The sequence below is a fragment of the Neofelis nebulosa genome, chromosome 9 (assembly GCF_028018385.1).
Source record: "Neofelis nebulosa isolate mNeoNeb1 chromosome 9, mNeoNeb1.pri, whole genome shotgun sequence".
In the NCBI taxonomy this organism is placed as follows: domain Eukaryota; kingdom Metazoa; phylum Chordata; class Mammalia; order Carnivora; family Felidae; genus Neofelis; species Neofelis nebulosa.
The window spans coordinates 55560845-55573828 of record NC_080790.1 but is presented as its reverse complement, the minus strand read 5'-3'; the positions used below and the strand labels follow the sequence as shown (position 1 = coordinate 55573828).

Sequence of the window (12984 nt, the reverse complement as noted above, 5' to 3'; positions counted from 1 at the left end):
TTAGATGTTCTTAATCCCAAGCCAGTCAATAAGAAGAATCTTAGCTCTCCTCATCTACAACCAAGTATGGCATTTCTTCCTTTCAACCAAGTCTGGCATTTTTTCCTTTCAAATTCTACCAGAACAAACTTACCCCCCACCCCTGACTCACAACAGCCCATTTTATACCACACTCAGTCTCTGCCAGTACAGCTACAGCTCATTCCCCTGCTCTACCTTAGGTTGTATTTCCCTAATCCACCATTTGCATCATGTTACTTCTTGCTTAAGAACCTTCAATGACAGGAGCTCCTGGGTGGCTCAGTTGGTTAAGTGTCCGACATCAGCTAAGATCATGATCTCATGGTCCATGAGTTCGAGCCCTGCATCGGGCTCTGTGCTGACAGATTAGAGCCTGGAGCCTGCTTCAGATTCTGTGTCCCCCCTCTCTCTCTGAGCCTCCCCCATTCATGCTCTGTCTCTCTCTGTCTCAAAAACAAATAAACATTAAATAAAATTTTTAAAAAAGAACCTTCGGGGCGCCTGGGTGGTTCAGTCGGTTGAGCGTCCGACTTCGGCCCAGGTCATGATCTCACGTCCGTGAGTTCAAGCCCCGCGTCGGGCTCTGTGCTGACAGCTTGGAGCCTGGAGCCTGTTTCAGATTCTGTGTCTCCCTCTCTCTCTCTCTGACCCTTCCCGCATTCAAGCTCTGTCTCTCTCTGTTTCAAAAATAAATAAACGTTAAAAAAAAAATTAAAAAAAAAAAGAACCTTCAATGACTACTCATTACCTATTTCATCTCTTCCAGACCTCTCAAGGGGCTTAGTAATATGGGCCCTCCAAACATTATTTCCTATTCTTTCTTTCAATACCTCTTCCAAACTAATTAGTCACATCTCACTTTTACCTAAAATCCATGCTCATCTCCACCTCTATGCCTTTGACGTTACAGTTTCTCCCACCTGTAACTCCCTCCCTCCTGCCTTCCCAAATGCTACTTGCCTTCCAATAATAACTCTAAAAAGGAATTGATTTTTACTGAGTATTATTTAATGTTTTTTTCATGGTCCACGATTTCCCATGGCAAACATCACAAACCTTCCATTCAATCAAATATTCACTGAATTGGTTTCTCACTTGGAATCCTGTGACATGCCAAACATTCTGATAGACACTTGTGATAGAGACAGAAGTGGACTCGATGTGAACCCTGATAGATGGAGAAGTAGAAGAAAGGCACCAGAGGCAGAGGGAACAGCATGAGCAAAGGCATAGGGCCATAGGTGTGGCCTATGCAGAAAATAACATCTGATGAAGATTCAGGATGGAAATGGGTCACATGGGAGATAAACATTCTCACATGCAGTCAGTGTATATTCCTCCAGTCACTATAACAGACATGCTGACACATGTCATTAGAGGGACATATGCTTGAATTAAGTTGTGAACTCCCAGAATTAGACTCTCATAGGTTTCCTCCCATACCATCTTTCTCTGGTTTCAGTTGGGGAAGGTACTCAGATTTCCTTCAATAATTAATATGACTCTAAGATTTCATTAACAATAACAACAAAACACTCCGGAACTATTCATACGAGGGTTAAGGTTCAAGCAAGGCAGAACCAATCATGGGCTAGGGCTTAGAGAAGGGAGGGCAGAGCAAGGAGGCTGGTAGAGTCAGGAGTGACTAGTGCTCCAAATGAGGTATGTCCTCACTTGGGAAAGGGGCGAGCCAAGTATGGGACAGGAGATTTTATACCACAGTGGCACCTTCATCCAGGGGGTTTCAAAACTTCATGCAGGTACTGTTGACTGGACAACTTGTCAATTCCTATACCCCTGCCCTGAATCAGGCCCTCAAAAGGCTGCTCCAACCTGCTATGAGACTTAAGTCCAGGACTTACATGATGTAGTAAGGCATAAGATGGTTAAGTGTCACTAGGTCCTATCCACCCCAGTTATCTGAACGACTGGGTGTGATTTACATTTGTATGTACATCTGCTCCCTCCAGTGCTAAAACTTGAAAATTCCAACCTGTTTTCCCAAATGGCCCAAATATGACAGTTTATAAAGCAATCACCATGCTTTTTTTAAATTGTTTTGCCTTTAAATTTAGGTCCTATGACTTCAAAAATATCAGTTCCATCTTCCTCCCTTTTAGCTAGTCCTGATAATTTCTTTCCTACCTTAACTGTTAAAAATCACATTTTCAGGGTCACCAAAAGGCTCAGTAATATGCTTCAACCACATAATTCACAGAAACGTCTGCCAAGCAGCTCAACTTTTCGACAACCCAAACAAACTCAAATTTACATTTTAGGAAAGCATTAAACTAGTAAAGAAAACATTCTCTCTACACCAAGATTTTCAGCTGTTTTCTAAGGCCATGCATTCATGGTGATATGTGAATCTAGAACGTTCCTTCTCCCTTGGTTGGAAAGCTTCTCCTCAGTAGCAAACACCATTAAAAATGTTTCTCAGTGGAATCAATAGAAGCATCTTTTCCACTATGTCACAAATTTCTGATATTGGAAATATTCAAACCTCGGTAACAACAAAAATTTTCCCAACTTCATACTTCCCTTTTCCTATTCTTATTCCTGGTAGCAAAAGGCAAAACAAAAACAAAATCCCACTAGAGTATTTGACTATATTTGTTTTCAACCTGAAAGCATTCTGCCAGGGACTTGTGTGTCCCCACTGTCACTATCTTTCTCCTGACCGCAGACTGGCTTTGGAAAGTCTAGAGTGTAAAGATTAGTAGTGACAAAAAAGAAGACAGAGAAATTGCAGCAGATCTGCTCAGTGTGGTCTAAGCCCTCAGCAGCTGTTGTTTGACTGGCTTTGGGTGATGGAGTGAGGGATATGGAACACAATCAATCCCTACCCTGTTGCAGCTTTTAGTGAAACTCTTTGGATAAGCAGCGACCTCCCAAAGAAACAAGTTAAACAGCAGATTGGAGACAAGCTAGAGCAGGAATGCAGCACTGCCATATTAGAGCATATTTAGGCCCCAGGGAGGAAAAAAGTTGAGAGAACATAAATTCAGAAATCCATGAGCCCTGGGACTTAGTCTCACAGTCCTCTCTCTTCACTGTCTTTGAATCACTAGCAGCTGCAACCTGCAAGACTTATTTTAAAGCTACACCTAATCCAGCACCCTTGAGATCTGGGGCTCAGAGTTTACTCTTGGAGGAATCGGAGACCTTTAGAAGGCTAAAGTAAAATAGATGATGGCTGCCCTACAGCTCTGTGGGGAAGCTGAGCACCCTGCTCTGAACTTTATTAGAGCATTCATCACACCGGTATAATTAATGTTTATATCTCTCTCCCACTGGACTATGAGCTCCCCAAGGGCAGGAATCATTTCTCATTCATCTCTCTGTCCACAGTGCCTAGCTCTGTTCCTGGCACAAAGCAGACTCCCTAAAAACGTTTGCTGGTGGATGCATGGGTAGATGGGTGGATGGATAGGTAGATGGATAGATGGATGGACAGATGGTGGACAGATGGATGGTTGGTTAAAGGAACTGATTCTGGACTTAAAAAATAAAAACTTGAAACAAACAAACAAGAACAAGGACCAAAAACAAACAAACAAAAGCCTTCTATCTCCCAATCTTTTCTTGTAAGGGAAAATCTTTGCACCACATAAAACTAAAATCTGTATTAAAGGACATTTTCTTGGATAGTTTTTTCTAACACTATTCAAATAATCTCACTCCAAATCTTTCTGCTTTCTCTTTGGAAGAAAATTACTCTAATTGTCCAACATGTTCCAAATATTTCCAAACAAGATTTGAGTTACTCCTGGAAAGGCAGAAACCATTTTCCCCTCCAGTGTCATGATGGCCAACAAACGTGACTCCATTTTAGGAAGAAGGGGGCAGCAAAGGGAATGGGGTAGAAGAGGGGCAATATTGAAGGTTTCACTAGTTAGTCTCTGTGCCAGTTACTTATATCACCCCTGGCTCCATTATATCACCCTGGCCCCATAACTCAAGAGAGTTCCCACCTGCAAGGAGAGCTCCCCAGGCTTTATCAACTCTGATTCCCCTCCCACTAGTGACTACTACCTTCCACTCTTTATTCTTTGAGAATAAAGAAAGTATAGGAAAAATCTAACCGTCTTTTAAAAATCATATTAGAAAAATATGAGAATGCTGAGTTAAGCCAAAGATAATGATTGAACCTAAAGTAGAGTCAGAGTTATTGCTGGTTACAACTACTTGTTTCATCCCTTGTGGACACTTTTTCCCTATATCCCCTTTTCTTTCTTAAGTCTTTACCTCTTCCCTTCAGCCCCTCTACTTTGTTCCTTCCCCTATGACCTAGATTTTAACCCTGCCAGTGGAACCTATGGTCCCTGTAGACCTTATTTAACCCCACTAATGGCCTGGAAAACTAAAAAGAGGTCTGACCTCTGGTCTAGACATATAAATATTCATTGCTATTTATTTCCACAGTCACTTCTCTAAAGGGTTTCTCACATTTCACTCTGTCAGATGTATTCCATGAATCCCAAGAAACCCAAGAGATGCAAGCCCAGATGGGCCAAAATATCAACCACAGCTCCCCAAACCCTCCCCAAGCCTACCTTCATCACCTCTCAACCCTTGCACAGGGACCCTCAGGTACCATAATTTAGAGGGAAAATGTGGTTCCTATTAGAAAGAACTGTTGTCTCATGTTTTGGAAAGTTGCTTTTCCTTCCTCTCTTCTCCAAACTTCAAATTAAATCTGCACTTTTGTAAAGGAAACTAAGAGAAGAGGAGAAGCAAGCGATGGCTTTATTATCCTGCGTGTGAGCTCACACTTCATCTGCACCACCTCACAGCGAATGGGAAGGGGACAATGGAGACATGAGGCCTAATTGCGTTTTATTGGAAACACATCTGTGCAAATTCCAAGCTGGGAACAGGTCTCCCATCTCCCCCACCAGGAAAATGGGAAAGGAACTCCCAGTGGCCTCGTTTAAACTTTATGTGTATCTTAGAAAATTGTGGATCTTCTGGTAAGTAAAGTGTAGGAAACAGAATCTTAAGAGACAGCCTAGACTAATAGGAGACTGATATTTTTATGATTTCTAAGTGTTATCTGTCTCAGATGAATAAGGTGTCCACTACTGCATCAAGGGTGACAGCTTCTCCCAACAGCTCCTCAGGCCATTTTGTGTTTCTTATTTGGAGTCTGATTTATAATCAAACAACCAATAATACAGGCAGGTAGAGGGAAATTTTTGAGGTGAAAGGGAAAGCAGAATATCTTGACCTTTTCAGCAACAAACTAAATTTACATGTTATCCAGGCAGGAAACCTCTCCCAACCACTCCATGAAATCAGACTCCTACTGCACCGAGGCCAGTTCAACATTATTTAGCATTTAATTGTCCTCTAAGTACTTGGAATGTGAGTGTCTTATCTCCCCAACTCACTTAGGACAGAGACCATGTTTACATTTCCAGCAGAGAGCTTGTGGGACCCAACACAAGGTCAATGCATGTCTGTTGATTGATGGCAAAGTGTGTCTCTTTTGGCTTCTTTTAGTAAAACAAGATAGGCCAGAAATGATCAAAGCAATATATCTTATACTTATGATAAAATTCCAGTGCCCATGTTAAAAAAGAAATTTAAAGAGAAAGCTGATATTGGAATACCACAAGAGAAATTGACCATAAGGAAACTAGGTTTTTAATAGATCATATAGCCCCTTCGGCCTCTTACATTTTTGTGTTTACTTTAGACATTTGAGAATTTAATATTGTTCAGAGTTGTCACATTATTTCAGTTATGTGTCACTGGATTATAACTTGATCTCCAACTTCAGAGCCATACCTTGGAGTAAATGCATTTGGGATGGTTTGGGAACAGGATCAAGAATGCTGTAATTATATGCAAACAAATCTGAAAAGTAAAGAAAGGAACTTCAAGTCACAGGCCTTCAGCCTTCTGATTCAGCTTCACATGTTAATGAGAAGTTCAAAACATGGTGGGGGACTTAGACCCCAAGAGACCATAGGTGGCAGCAGAGTATGGGCATAACAGGAAAGCCCAGAGGTGGATAAAGCCGCTCACTTGTAGGGCCACCACGTTTACCTCCCCACGTCACACACATCAACCACTAAGTGGAGAGTTACGTGCAAAATACAGGGATAGACCCAAGAAAGAGCAAGGTAGGAAGCACAGTCTAAGTTTTACAATACAAGGACTAACACATTGGGGGAGACTGAGAAGAAATCAGTGTGCTGGTGGTCACGGCTTGCCAGTGGTATGAAACCAGATGAGCAGAAAGATATTGTATCAGTTTGCTAGGGCCGCTATAACAAAGCACCACCAACTGAGTGCCTTAAATGGCAGAAATGTACTGCCTCACATCCTGAGGTACTGAGCTCAGGATTACAACATATCTTTTTTGAAGGGAAGGTGGTGTGTCTGGAGGGGCAGAATTCAACCCATAACCAACAGGAATTAAAAAGCAAGGATCAGTGATCAGGAGGACACTGGTCTGGAGACACTGAAAAAAAAGTCAGAAGCAGTAGAAACTAAAACCGTGATCTGGAACTATGTAAGCATTCCTTAAATGTTCTTCCTGTCTTCAGTCTCTCCCTCCTTCCATCCACCTTCAATAATGCTGCCAGATTTCTTACTACAGATAGAGATGGTCACAGCCATCCTACACTCAGGACCACCCATGGCCACCCACTGTTGCTATTAAAGCGTAGAATGCGAGGTCATTTGATGGGCCAACTGTCCTCATTTTGCGCATTAGGAAGCTCGGCCCAAAGAGAACAAAAGACTCAGCCAGTCTCTCATTTGCCAAACCAGATGTCACTCAGATCTCAACCCCGTCCCCTAGCCTGCCCTGCTCCTTGAGTGCTAATTAAAAGAAAATTCTAACCCAGATTGGAGATTGGTTAGACTCATTCAGCAAAACTAGGTGCTCACAGTGCAGAGTAAGTACACCCCCCCCAACCCCCCACCGCCCCCAACCCCCCCCCCCCCCGCCGGAGTCCAGAAGCACTCTCTAGAATGTGCCTGGAGAGCAGAAAACAAGTAAAGCTACAACAACCAGAAACTATCTTCATGGCCTCAGGAAAAACTGTACCTTGGCAGTCACATTTCCCTCTGGGCAACTGCCTCCCTGACGGCTTCCCATGCTGGGCATGTGCAAGTGGTCCAGGGTGGGCAGGAGGGAGAAATAACACTGATGGAGTCAGTCCCATCAACAGTATATCCCTGTGAGGCCCTGGGTGCAAATCCTCACCAAGAGAGTCACTGTCCTTGGCACGGGGCCAAACAGTGCACACCCTGCCACAAAAACTGAGTCTATGGCTGTCTCTGTGTGTGTTTCTGCCGTGGTCTCCCCAGAGCACTTATCTCAGTGTCCTGCACAGGGCAGGGAGGTGAGGGAAAGGTTTCAATAAAATGCTGGTTGATTTTCTTCTTTGTGCACCCCCCCACCTCCTCTCTCACACTTACTTTCCTCCCCTGCCTTTGCCTCAAGCCTGCCATATTTCTTGAACCAAAAATCAAGACACGTGGTCTGGCAAGCACTATTTCTGATGAGTTAATTCATTTACCAAAAATCTCATTCAGGTAGAGGTTTTAATCACACTTAATCACACAATTAATGGCTTGGCCTCACTGAACAGAAGACAGAAAACCAATGAGAACCCGAGCAATAACTCAGGTTTCAAGGATGGATGCCATTTGCTTGTGTGTACAAGGTAGCCTCCTGAATCCAAAATACAGCACCTTTAAACTGTAGACAATGCACTGGCAGGCCAGGAAGCTGCCAGTAGCCACCCTGCTGTAGGGTCAAATCCAGCCAAGGATCACTGAACACATTTGTCTTCAATCACCTGCACCATGAAGGCGAAGGCAAAGGCATCCTGGAAGGCAAAGACAACTCTTCTGCTGGCTGCACTCTGATGCAGTCCCCATTTAGAGGCCGATAATTAGGCCAGCTAAATCTTTTAATCTCGAAATTGGAAAACATGACTTCACGTGGTTCTGTAAATGTTAATGACCAATAAAACCAGCTGTAGCACCACATTTGGTTCAGTTTATTAATGTGCTATTTTAGATGAACTGAAGTAAAGAGAGATTCCATTATCCAACTTGAGAAGTCCTCCCCTGTGTGCACCCATTTACACAGCGTTTTTACTTGATCAGAAACCCAGATTCTCAATTTGTCCTTTTCCTTTTAGGACTTAGTTCCATTATTGTTATGGTTTAGTTTTGGTGTGGTTTGGCTGGCTGGTTTTGAGGTGTGTGTGTGTGTGTGTGTGTGTGTGTGTGTGTGTGTAGCATCATTTTGGCTAAGAAGCGATTAAGCAAAGATCAGCAGTCCTGAGGGGCCAAGATACCTGTAACTCATCTCAACTCTCACAATTTTGCTTCTCAGAATTCAGACATTTGCTTCTACTTCCTGTTCAAAGGTCTACATTTTCAGTCATGAAGATCAATCATGTACTGGTGTACTTGACCCACAGTAAACATGAGTAACTGTCCCACTGACAGACATCCAGGGACCGTCCGTTTAAAAAACCACAACGATGATTGCCTCAGCAAATGCTTATGAAGTAATCACTCTGTCAGGCATGGGATAGATAGCAATTCAATTAAGTAAGAATAATTCATTCACCCTTTCATCCAGCAAATATCTAAGGCCCTACTATGTGCCGTGCACTGCTTCAAATGCTGAAGATACAGAGCAGAACGAGCCAGACCACCCTCTGTCCCCACAAGCTTATTCTGCATCAGTGAGACAGACCACGGATGACACATAAATACATGATGGAATGTTAGGTAGTAGTAGGTGTGATGGAAAACATAATAAATCCAGGCCAGGGGGTAAATAATGATGGGACTGCTACTACAGAAAGGGAAGTTGAGAACTGGGCTGGATAAAATTACCGAGTAAGCCAGGTTCTTGCAGAGGGAAAAAGTGTGAGAGGCAAGGAGGTGAAGGAAGGCAGCTGCAAATAACAGTCAGGGCCATATTGACCAAGCCCTCATAGGCCACTGAAGAGTTTGGGAGAGGGGCGCCTGGGTGGCTTGGTCGGTTGGGCGTCCGACTTCGGCTCAGGTCACGATCTCACGGTCCGTGAGTTCGAGCGCCGTGTCGGGCTCTGTGCTGACAGCTCAGAGCCTGGAGCCTGTTTCGGATTCTGTGTCTCCCTCTCTCTCTGCTCCTCCCCAGTTCATGCTCTGTCTCTCTCTGTCTCAAAAATAAATAAAAGTTTAAAAAAATTAAAAAAAAAAGAGTTTGGGAGAGGAGAGTTTTAGGATCTGATTTATACTATAAAAGGATCACATGGCTGCTGGATGCAGAAAATACTACAGGGATCCAGAAGAGGGAGGGAAAGGGACAGAAGTAGAAGCAAGACCAGTTAGGAAGCTACTACAATAATCTCCAAGCAAGAGATGTGAAGGTGGCTTAGCTGAAGTTGGAAGTGATAGAGGGGGTCATAAATGGCTGCATTCAGGATGCCTTCTGTGGCAGCACCAGTGGGATTTGCTGATGAATTTGAAATGGGGATAAAAAATAAGAGACAAGGATGACTTAAGGTTTAGCAATGATATAGGCAGGGTCTTTGAGTTTACGAGACACTTTCACATATATTATCTCACTTAGGATTTACTTTGAGACCTTGCTTCTCAAAGTGTGACAAGCAGACAAGTATCATCGACATTACCTGGGAGCCCATTAGACACACAGGATCTCAGGCCCACTCCAGATCCTAGGAAACCCATATGCATGTTACAATTTGAGAAACAATGATCTGAGTCTCAGAAATGATGAGGAGGAGGAAGGTAGGTGATGATAGTAAAACTGTATCCTACACGTTAAAAAATTTGCCAAGGTTGCACAGTCAGAATTCAGGATCCTGACCGCAAATCCTGTGCTCTTTACACACTTCATATTTTTGGGATATAATTCCTTCTCTCAGGAAGCTGACAGACTATTGGGGAACCATAACCCATACCATGTAACAATCATCATCTGAAACATCACAGTTTCGTTGGAGGTCACAAACTAGACACCATAGGATGGCCTTCAGCAAGAAGGCCAAATTCACACAAATATGAGTAGAATTTAGATAAGGAGAAGAGCAGAGAGAAGGATGTGTTGTTGTTGTTGGTGGTGGTGGTGGTGGTATGTGTGTGTGTGTGTGTGCGCGCGCACACACGCGCGCACATGTGTGTCGGTGTGAGGGGGAAGTCACTATGAAGAGGAGAGCCACATGAACAAAGCCCAGAGCCACCCCTGACACTGATAAATCACCCTCCCCGTCACGTTCTGCCTACCAGACATATTGATCCTGAACTAATCAAGTAGAAAGAGTCATTGGGGAAAAAATAACAGGCTTAAAAAAATAAATCCCCCTTACACAATTACTGCTCCAGGAAGAGTGAGCTGCACCCAGTTGATGGCGAATTTGCCAAAGGGCACACACAGGACTGGGGGCGGGGGGGTGGGTGGGTGGGAAGGGAGAAGGATGTGGGAAGGCAAGCCCCACCAGAGAGAACCTGGCACCTGCTGCTGTTTGGTTTTAACCTGTATCTACTGCACCGGCTCCGGTGTAACATCTGGGCTCAGTGCAGGCCTGATTTAATAATGTGCTGGGAGCTGGCATTTGCTGCAATCCCCCAGCAGCAGTAAATAGTAGCAGGGAACATGCGTACCAGACCTAATTTGCCCCCTTTTTCTACTTAGAAAGGCACATTAATATTTAATAGAAGAAAAATAATTCATGCAGATTTGAAAGCAAAATCCAGGAAAAGGCACATTAAAAAAGGTGGGGGGAAATGGGTCTGTTTCAGGAATGCTTGATTTTTCCCCTAAACGAACTAAAAGCTCATGATTTATACACATGGAGGCAACCTAGGCAAATTTCACCCACCTGCCTCCTCCTGTATTTTGGTTCCATGGCTATAAACATCACCTAACTTTTCACCCAGGCCTGCTACTTCCGCCTTCTAGCTTCGGTGCTGGAAATTCAGCAGCGAAAGCAGGGTCTGATGCTCAGTGTTGGCCTTGGAGAATGTCTCAGTCTTCCTATGTCATAAATGTCCCTTACGACTGTGGGGCTTAGGCTTGGGGTCCCCATTTTTTTAACCAAAGAACATGTGTAGGAAAACAGAATGCTTAGCATCCTTTAAGAAAGGACTGTATGTGGTGATACTTGTCTGGGTAGGAAAAAACATGAGCCATCCAAGACAGGCCCTGGGAAAGAGAGCAAGATGTGTCTCAGACCCTTCTTATCCTCCTTTCGTTAGCATTCTTCATGGAGATTCCAAGTACTCAGTGTCCTCCTGCTGTACCTTCAACCTGGACATGACTGTGTGGCACCCCATAGAGGGAAGATCTATGCCTAGGACTCCCCCATCCCCCCTCCTCCCTTCAAAACTTACCAATTTTATGTCCTCTCACTGCAGGAACCTATTCTCGACATCCCAAACCACTAACTAATCTATGCTGTGGGTTCACCAACTCATTGGTGTTGCAGCCAAGATAGCACATTTGTATTTTACCAAGGGTCCTTCAGAAATCAAGCCTTCCCCTCAAAGACTAGCTTTAAGAGTGGACTTACGGGCTCAGATGCACATGCCCCTTAAATTATAACACACAGAGGGGCCTGGTCTTGTTTCCTTAAAGCATATTCTATAACACGCTGCAGTGAGTCTCCACCAAGGACCCCCATGTCATCTCCTCTCGTATCACATTAGACGGCAGGGTAGACTCTGGCTTCCCTCTCACACCGGTGTCACTTCTCTCTGCATCCTAAAAACTACCTTCAAAAAGTGCCTTACACTTCTACAGCTCAGGATTTAATTCCCCTCAGCTAATGACACATGCCACCTCGCTTTGACAACAAGAACACAAGGGTGTTTTAGAAGCAGACAGGTGGGCCAAGCCTGCACCTTTAAGGTGGAGAGCAAAATCCCTGGGCAGAGGGCAACAGCTCAGACCCACGGGTACAGACGGTACAGTGTTTAGGCCTTCCCTGAGCTGCTAGGGGTAATTCCCAGGCCACACCAGCAGGTTTTCATTTAGCCCAATTTTGCCTCATTTCCTCTAAAATCACTACTGCAATGATTTAATGTCCAGGGCTGAGAACAACACATCTTCTCCTTTCTCCCTCTCTTACCATGAGCTGCTCTCCCTTGAGGTTGTAACAGAAACTTCAGCATGGCGGGCCAAAATCATTTAATAAATGTAAAGCAACATGGCCTTCCTTACAGGGCAAATGTGTGACCACAGTTTTCCCATGTAAATAATGTAATTTTTGTGAGGAAGGGACCTAGGGCTTTTTTTCCCTATGAATAGGCCCATTATAAGCTGCACCTGACCAAGAATCACTTTAGAATTGTTCTTTCCTGAGCTCTCTACTTAGCAAATATTTCCTGATGCTAAATCACCATAAGCCACATTTTATGTCACTGAGAATTTGCTCAAAATAAGTCCTATCCACTTCCTTGGATTCTACTTAGAAAGGTCCCTCCGCAAAGATTTCGCTGTCAAAGAGCCTTTTATTGTTGTTGTTTTAAATCTAGGAAGATGTTGAGCAAAAGGACTTGGGAAAGTGGGGGAGGGGAGGATTTAGAAAGAAAGGGAAAAATCGGAACCCCGAGGAGTTTTTGCCACGAAAGCAAAGCTTATTTAGAAGTTGCTTATTTTCTTAAAACCAACAGGAAAGAAAGAATTGCGCTTACAGAGTGGGCTGTTCTCCAGCTACAGGCCCAGTGGAACAATTTGCAGGGAGACTAGGTCAGCTCAGCATGTCTCTGCCTCCAAGAAAAATACTCAGGAGAAAGCTACAACTTCTCCAGGGGGCAATATTCAGGTAACCACGGATGGAAACGGAGTATTAATTATCTCTTCCTGTGTTTTATATTTTCAGATTTCACAGACATTGGAAAGCCAGACATTGATAAAAATGACAGGAAATATTCTTAGTCAATTAAATCGCCACAATGTCAGGCCTAACATCTGTT

General features: G+C 43.8%; 1 protein-coding gene across 11 annotated transcripts in view; it reads right to left on the bottom strand.

The window, feature by feature from the left end:
• The window catches only part of LOC131484997 (E3 ubiquitin-protein ligase RNF113A-like), a 505434-nt gene that overhangs the window by 281189 nt on the left and 211261 nt on the right, over positions 1-12984 (bottom strand). For 2 of the 11 annotated variants that reach the window (XM_058683880.1, XM_058683881.1), the window contains exon 1: positions 10890-10980. The exons of the other annotated variants lie outside the window; for them this stretch is intronic. The gene's annotated coding sequence lies outside the window, so the exon portion shown is untranslated. Of the gene's footprint in view, positions 1-10889; positions 10981-12984 lie in introns of those variants that run through there. 11 annotated transcript variants of the gene reach the window in all.